The 8,425-nt window shown below is 43.3% G+C and overlaps 1 long non-coding RNA gene across 1 annotated transcript; it reads right to left on the minus strand.

Annotated features, from left to right (window-relative positions):
* Positions 1 to 1,975: 1,975 nt before the first annotated feature.
* On the minus strand, positions 1,976 to 8,374 carry LOC125689322 (uncharacterized). The gene is made up of 2 exons (XR_007375196.1): positions 7,737 to 8,374; positions 1,976 to 7,169 (listed from the first exon to the last, which is right to left on the minus strand). It is a non-coding gene; the product is annotated as an uncharacterized LOC125689322 (long non-coding RNA).
* Positions 8,375 to 8,425: the final 51 nt, after the last annotated feature.

Below are 8,425 nucleotides of genomic sequence, written 5' to 3' on the forward strand. Positions count from 1 at the left end.
TAATACAATTTCTAAGAGTCTAATATAAAAAGGAATTCCTAAGAAAGACTCCCCAAATTATAAGACATGGCCTAAATTCTGTAGCTTCATTTGAAAAGCAGAACAATTTCAAAAAAGAAAAAAAAAACATTGTTTTTCATCTGGACAGAAGCATTCTGTGAGGCTGACTGGTAAACAGACTGCTAGCTTTTTGTTTACAGTAGCCTCTCCAAGAAGCACATTTCAGAGTGCCCAGTGAGTGTGTTTCTTGCACAGGGCTTGTATTTCATTGCTTCTGCCTTGCGTGTTCTAAGAACTTCTGTTTTAAAGTGGAATATTTTATAAAGCTGATGTCTTACCTCCCAACTTCATAGACCTCTTTTGTTGCTTGCAGGATTTCAGTGTAAGAAGGCCTGTCAACAGACAGAAGCCAACACTCCACTCTCATTCCCACACCGGGAAAACAGAAACAAACAAAACAAAAGAAATTTAAAAAAGAAAAATAAAGGAAGAAAAACCCACATGTCGCTTCATTTCAAAGTCTTACTGAACCCAACTTTTCACCAAGTATTTCCCATTTCCTGACTTTCTATCAACAGGGTGGACTACCCACAGTGTTTGCTTGCTATGTAGTTACAACTTTGCTTCACTTCTCAGCAGCAAGAGGGGCAAGCAGAAGCAGCCAAACAAGCCTAAAGAAATCCACAACTTTATAACTAGCCCAGTACAACTTTATTATTATTATTTACAATGAGATAAGTGTTTTTCTCAATCTAAGTAAACTCTTCCTGCTATCGAATACAGCTGCACTCACACACACACAAAAAAAATCCTAATTTTCTAAGTTTGATTGTATCTTAATGACATTATTTCCAGGGTCTTTATCAGCACTGGACTCATACCCTAGTCCCAGTGACTGATACCAGGTGACCCTAGTGTCTGATCTGCTGTTGATTTTTGTTAACACGTGGATACCTGCTTTGAGGATCTTTTTAGTACCTCGTCTAATGTTGGTTAATATTTTCTTACGATGTATTCAGGTCAAGCACTGCCAGGTGCAATATTCATAAATTCAAATTACAGATGTTCAGACAGGAATACAGGTGCTCTGTAAAATTCAAAGCATTTAAATAAACAGAGAGGAGTTTCTTCATGTGCTTCCATTGATTATTATGAGGCAAAGACAAGTAACACTAGTTAGCTGATAAAAAAGCTTCTGTGTAAAGTCACATGGTGAAATATCAGTGCATTCTTTAGAAGAACGTATAAGAATATCCAAATCTAACTTCAGTTACTTGACCAAAATACAGTATATGGTGGCACAGCAGGAGGTGAAGTTGGGCTGGGACAGGTACAAATTAGAAGTAGTGAAACAGTAGAAACATTGCCTACCAAAGGTGGCTTTGGCAGAATTGCAGCATCTTCAGGGAGCGGATCTCTAGTGGTGGGCTTAGAGTACAACTCCGAAACCTGGATCATCTCTCTGTTGTTTCAGAACACTAGATAGCTGATACAAGACCTCGTAACAGGCTGCCGGACTATAACACGTTTCAAGTTTTCAGTAAGCAAACTCTTAATCCAAGAGCCACCTTTATTAAAAGGAATGCAGGGAAGATGAAAGATAATGAACTATATATAAACAATATAGCTGCCTCAGACCAGAGAAGAGGAATTGTTATTCTTGAAAGCATTATATATTATAACCTGAAGAGATCCAGACGCAGCTACATCAGTTAGTATCGTTTAACACAATAGAGACTTAGGAAAACCATTTTTACACCTAGAAAATCTAGTGAAATGGTATTAGAAGACGTTTTCCCATGTAAAAAAAATAATTCTTATGCATTCCAGAAAAAGAACTGAAAATCCTGTTTGCATGGCTTGCACCTCCAACTTACATTCTCAAAATGAAGTCTCTTGCTCAGCCTTCCTAACCTGCCTACCTGAACTACAGATCATTGCACCAGGAAAACAGTAGATACAGTAGGAAACAATATGATGCATCAATAGCAGTTTTATTTTGGAATCTACGTGGTCCAGACACACTGGCGTCCAATATTCAGCACAGCTCCATAACACAGGGTCTTCTACATAATACTATATATCAATCAACAGAAACCATGGGGGAAAAAAATAAAAGTCAAACCAATCAACTTCTTTTAATTCTTCTAGTACATGAGGACCCTTCTTTTGGTCATACACAGTCAGTACTATTCTCCAGGCTTTCTTTGTTTGCCAGGTAGGATAAGCTGTGGAGAACAAAATTCAGCAGGAAGTGCCAACATGCTCTAGCATTACATGTTTAATATTAGAGTCCGAGGCCCGAGACATACAGCAAAACAAGCTGCTGCTATTGGTTATATTACACCACTCCTAACAGTTTATTTCAGATATCGATGCATCATTTTCTCAAATGAGGTCTTAGGTGGTAAACGAGGATCTTTCAGATCTCTCCAGATTACTCCTACAAGGACTCCATATAGGGGTAGTGTCACTTCTTAAGTAGATGGGTAGTTGGGTAGTACAGTTACAGAACTGCATCCTGGCTTCTTCACACTGTATTAGTAATGTTTCCCTCATTAACCCTTCCTTGTTTTTCCTTATGTTGCTTACATTCTTATGAGTCCTTATTAAACAGTAATATGCAGGGTGAGGAGACTGTCTCTTGTTCAGGATTAAGCATAAAACACAGTAATGTAGATCACAGCTTTTCATTCTAGCATATACTAAAATATATTTATCTCTGAGAAGTCTGTAAAAGGGACTGCTTAACAGATATCTAGATTACCTGCACAGAAATACTGAGTCTCAAACACTAAGCAGGAATACCTGTCAATAAAAAGAGGATTTTTTTAATTTTTCTGTTAAAATTAAAAGTCAGCACACATTGTCAGTGGAACTCACTATAACAAGTCACTGAAAAGAAGAATCTACAAATACACAAAGCTGGAACAGACACAGTCACAGTGTACCTAAAGGATTTGAAAATGTAATTACCATTTCATTCAAAAGATATCAAGCTTTATGTTTCAGAGCTTTAGTAAATCTCTAGAAGACCAAAAACAGGCTTCTTGCCAAGAAGGAATGTAGATTATAGCATCAGCTCCAAAATTAATTCCTCTGCAGCCTTTGTTTTTAGTAGCTGTCAGGATTAAGAAAAATGACAAGGTGGACATAATACTAACCTACATTACACTAGTTCTTAGATAAGCCATCCCATAGTGCAGTATGTGGTTTCAAAATACTGCTTGTAACTGAGTACCAGGTCCAAACAGTCCCAGCTTCATTCAGCCACCACCATCCTTCCACACAGCACAAGTCTCCAATTTCAGCAAAGGTTTCAAGAGAGCATGACTTGGCCAGCGGCTGGCAGGTATTCAAACACAATATCTACAATTGCTGAAGTTATTAGACCACTCAAAACTGCAACAGGATTTTTATCATTTTCCCACAGAGAAACTGCCAACTCTCCTCATTCAGACAGCTGGGATACTGAATTCTGGAGTAATTTTGCCCAGGTACAGAGAGCAGATCAGTTATGAAACCTGTAGTGGGAAGGCAGCACAGCAGAAATAAAACAAAGCTGAATTCCCAAATCTCAGCTGGGAGATATTAGCAGCATTGTCAGTTAGCAAATGCTTTATTGTTGTATTTCATTGATCAGTTATAGAACAAAGTTAACTCTTGCTCTGTTAGCTGATTTCAGCCTTAATAAAAGCATTAATAGTGGAACTCAGAAACAAGTGTCCCATTTGAGAATGATGGCTTTACTTTCCAGAGCCATAGGAAACCCGTGTCTTGCACAATCTTCCAGCAGTTTCACTAAAGCACAAAGTCTTTGAAAAATCTGAGAACATTACACAGAACAGAGCAACAACCATCAGTCTAAAGAAACTAATGAGTCTCACCTTATCCAATTCCAAGACCCTACTTACCATCCAGCGGGCTGAGTTGTGTTTAATTTAAAAGAAACACAATACTTAACAAGTAACACCTATATATTTTCCAGCAGAACAGACTCTAAGCAGTGTAATTGATCTGAAATTAACTTGATTCCAGGCATGCTTTTCTTAAGGTACTTAGGGAGACAAAGTGCATACTTTTCTCTATGAAACATTCATACAGAAGGAAATTATAAATCTCTGCATTAAAGCAAAAGTTTCCAGGCTAGATTTTGCTGCAAGGGTTTGTGGTGATACCATTTCCTCTGTTTCATTCAACACACTTATATATTCACAAATTTTCTGAAGAATCAACACATACTAATTTGACCTGCTCCAAGAGATCTATAAAAGATCTTAGACGGTATAAAGTGATATTCCTAAGCTGGGGGAATGTCAGGATGCTCTTCCAAATATTAAAAAAAGAAAATAAAAAAGAGAGAGAACAAACCCAAAAGGTACATAATTGTGACTAGATGACAAAAATGTCAATCGTGATCTGCAATACTTTTCATATGCTAGAAATTTCATAGATGAGACGGTTGGGAAGCTGGACCACTGCTGGACCACACTGCACCAGCAGTGTGCACTTGCATCCCAGAAGGCCAACCGTGTTCTGGGCTGCATTACACAAGGGGTGGCCAGCAGGGAGAGGGAGGTGATTGTCCCCCTCTACTCAGCTCTTGTGAGGCCCCATCTGCAGTACTGCGTCCAGGCCTGGGGCCCCCAGCACAACAAAGATACAGAACTCTTGGAACGAGTCTAGAGGAGAGCCACTAAGATGATCAGAGGGCTGGAGCACCTCTCCTATGAGGAAAGGTTGAGGGGGCTTGTTTAGCTTGGAGAAGAGAAGGCTCCAAGGAGACCTCGTTGCAGCCTTCCAGTACTTAAAGGGAGCATATAAACAGGAGGGAGAATGGCTGTTTACGAGGGTGGGTAGTGATAGGACAAGGGGGAATGGTTTTAAACTGAGACAGGAGGTTTAGGTTAGATATTAGGAGGAAGTTTTTCACACAGAGGATGGTGACGCACTGGAACAGGCTGTGGATGCCCCATCCCTGCAGGCATTCAAGGCCAGGCTGGATGTGGCTCTGGGCAGCCTGGTCTGGTGGTTGGTGACCCTGCACATAGCAGGGGGTTGAAACTAGATGATCATTGCGGGCCTTTTCAACCCAGGCCATTCTATGACATAGCGATATAGGCATGTGAAAGCATCCAGTGGTTTAAGAATTATTTTGTTCTGAATATCCAATCCTCCTTTCCCACCACATACCTCCATGCAGTTAATGTCTTCATTATCCCTCAGTGCAAGGATATCTTCACAAATCACAGCAGCTTGCAGCCCACAAGGCTGATGACAGAGCACAACACATTCTCAGAACCTACTCTAACAAAGAGGGCTACAGGAGGCTTCAACCCGCTGTGGAACAGCCTCAGAAGCTGCATGGATTAGAAGATCAATTAATTCATGGACAGGAACAATTTCCCCTTGATCTTCCACTTCTGCTAATGCCTTCTAGCAACGCTGTTAAAAGGGGGAAGCAACTACACCTTCCTCTTCTGTAACCTTTCTCCATTCCTCAGTCCCCTTTCCTCTCTGCCGCAATTCACTCTGCACTCCAGCAGTGCAGTCAAACTATAGTTTTGGATGCAGGAAGAAATGTTTCACCTCCAAGGTTCAAAATACTCATAAAAAATAATCTCCAGACAGTAGAAACATTAGTATTTAAAACTGTTAATAGTTCTGGTTTCAGAGAGGGAAAAAAAGAGGCTGAAGGTGTATTTTCTGAAGGCTTTGGCTCGCTTGCTCTGCTGTCTTCTGTGGCCTGTGCTTAGAAAGAATAAGGATATACAGGACAAATAATAGTTTTAACCACTCCTTGTGCGGGGAAAAAAAAGCACCTCACTACATTTGCTAACTATGAAGTGGCTATTTGGGGAATCTATGTTCTCTTCACAGAATGTAGTTTTAACACTTGCCAATTAAAGCAAACTCTTCAGACAAGCCCCCTTCCAACCTTTCTTCTTTCAGGTTCCCTTCAGAATGTTTGCTGATGAGTCTCTCTACCTGAAATCTGTACAAACTCACATTCAGTGGCTTTTTGAGTCAAGAGAACTGATGGACATACAGTCATAACGCCATACACATGCCTATATCTCACATCTTTTGCAAGTAAAAAAGAAAAACAACAGCCAGTTCTGGAAGGACCAGAATTAAAGTTGACCAGCTTCCTGCAAGTTTTTTTAATTGGTTTAAAAACTGCAAATCCTGGTTGAAGGTTTCCCTGTGGCTCTGGTACTTGCGAGTGCTTTCCCTCACAGTAGCTCTTCTCTGCATGTTGTAGTAGGAGATGACATGGCAACTTTTTGCTCAATTGCTGAGGCACTTGCAGGTATCAGCCATATTCACAAAGTGGGTCGGAGCTTCACTGTCTACGAAACCACCACTTCGTCCAGAGGAGAGCCACAAAACTGATCCAAGGGATGGAAGACCACTCCTACAAGAACACGCAGAGAGAGCGGGGGCTATTCAGCCTGGAGAAGAGAAGGCTCTAGGGAGACCTGATAGCAGCCTTTCAGTGTCTAAAGGAGGGCTGTAAGAAAGAATGGGACAGACTCTTCAGCAGGGCCTGCTGTGACAGGACAAGGGGAAGTGGTTTCAAACATAAAGAGAGGAGATTTAGATTGGATATAGGGTAGAAGATTTTTTACAGTGAGTGGGTGAGGCACTGGCACAGGTTGCCCACAGAGGTGGAGGATGCCCCATCCCTGGAGATGTACAAGGCTGGGGGGGCTCTGAGCATCTGATTGAGTTGTAGGTGTCCCCGTTCAGTGTGGGGCAGTTGGACAGGATGGCCTTCAATGGTACCTTCCAACTCTAACAAAGAAATCACAGAACCGTAGAATTGTTAATTTTGGGTAGAATATGCAAACAATTCAGAAATTTCTGGGACAAGGGACATTAGACACATAGAGTGAGATCACAAACCAACCACAAGGAAAGGGTCTTGAAGAAATAAGACAATGTCTTGAACGGCAAAATTCAGTCCTTAAATGCACAGGGCAGTCTTTTCTGCCATCAGTTTTTCCTCAGCAGTAATTGGTTCTTCCACATTCTCCACAGTTCTTCCAAGAACAGATACGGCATACTGAGGAATAAGGCTTCTTCTCATCTTTGAGTTTCTGCTTTCTTCTATGGTTTTCATGCTGACAATTCCAAAGGGGCTTCCTACTTCTCCATACTACAGTCTGACACAGAAAGAACAGTAAGCACACAGAAGTCACCGATTTATTTTCCTCTCCTTTTTGATGCTGAAGCTCTCACAAAAACAGTTCTAAGACCATAATACGCCCAGAAGTTCACACTATTTTTCTGCTGTACACACCCATAAATCAGATCTTCTTCACAGGTTCAGCATCTGATCGTACTGGGCTGATTTCCAGACAAGCATCAGCAGACAGCTCCCTGCAGATGTGGCAGCCCTACACCACGCTGCAGCCCTAGCGTAAAGCGCTCCGGACACTCCATCATTCCTCCCTAACCTCACTGCATGACAGCACCGCCCCAGCTAACACTCCTTAGCAAGAACAAACAATGCAAGAGCTCGGGCAGCTGCCCGGGGTGTGCTGGGCAGGAAGGGCTGAGATGTGACACAGCAAAACACAGGCTGTGCTGTGTGCGAACAGGGGGGCCTGTGCTGTGTGCGAACAGACCGCCGCACGCAGCAGCAGCAACTTCAGCTTATGCCTTTGTCGTTTTACTCTTTTTTTTTTCCACCTCGGGAAATCAAATTATAACCACACCATTAAGAATACCTTCAGTTATATTTAGCAGACGGCCACGGCGACGTGTATTTGTGCAGAAACCAACGGGGGCTGCTGACACATTCCCAGCTTCGACGTGCCTGCTGCCACGTCTGCGAGCAGGGCTCTCGCTGGAGGTATTCTCCGCAGTTTATCCTTAAGACCTGCGCGGTTCTGACACAAAACTGATGCCGTATACTCAGACAGCACTGAAAACATACATACTTATATACATACATACATACATACATACATAAACAAACGCACAGTACGAAGACAGAAGGCAGCACATCCCACCGCCATCCACCTGGAGCTGACGCAGTACGGCATCCCTGCCTGCTGCCCGCCTCCCCTCAGCCCGAAGTGACCCGGCTGGATGCACCGAAGCTGAGGGCGGCCCCGCAGCGCTGCCCACGCCCGCCCAGCAGCTCACACCGCACCGCCACCTCTCCCTCACAGCTTCACTGCTGTAATGGCGACCGGAGGCCTAGGCTAACAGCCGTATCACGCCTCCTCCTTCGCGGGATCCCTGCGCCGCCAGAAAGTAGTCCCCGCCCCCCACCCCTGCCGCCCGCCGGGGGAGCCCCGCGGCGCGCACGGCCAGAGTTCCATCGGCGCCAGTGGAATCCTTCCGCCACCGCCGCGCGCTGGGGCTCCGCCGGCATCCCCGCCCCTCGGCTAGATCCGGCCGGGCCGGCGCG

Source organism: Lagopus muta, chromosome 2 (genome assembly GCF_023343835.1).
Source record: "Lagopus muta isolate bLagMut1 chromosome 2, bLagMut1 primary, whole genome shotgun sequence".
In the NCBI taxonomy this organism is placed as follows: Eukaryota; Metazoa; Chordata; class Aves; order Galliformes; family Phasianidae; genus Lagopus; species Lagopus muta.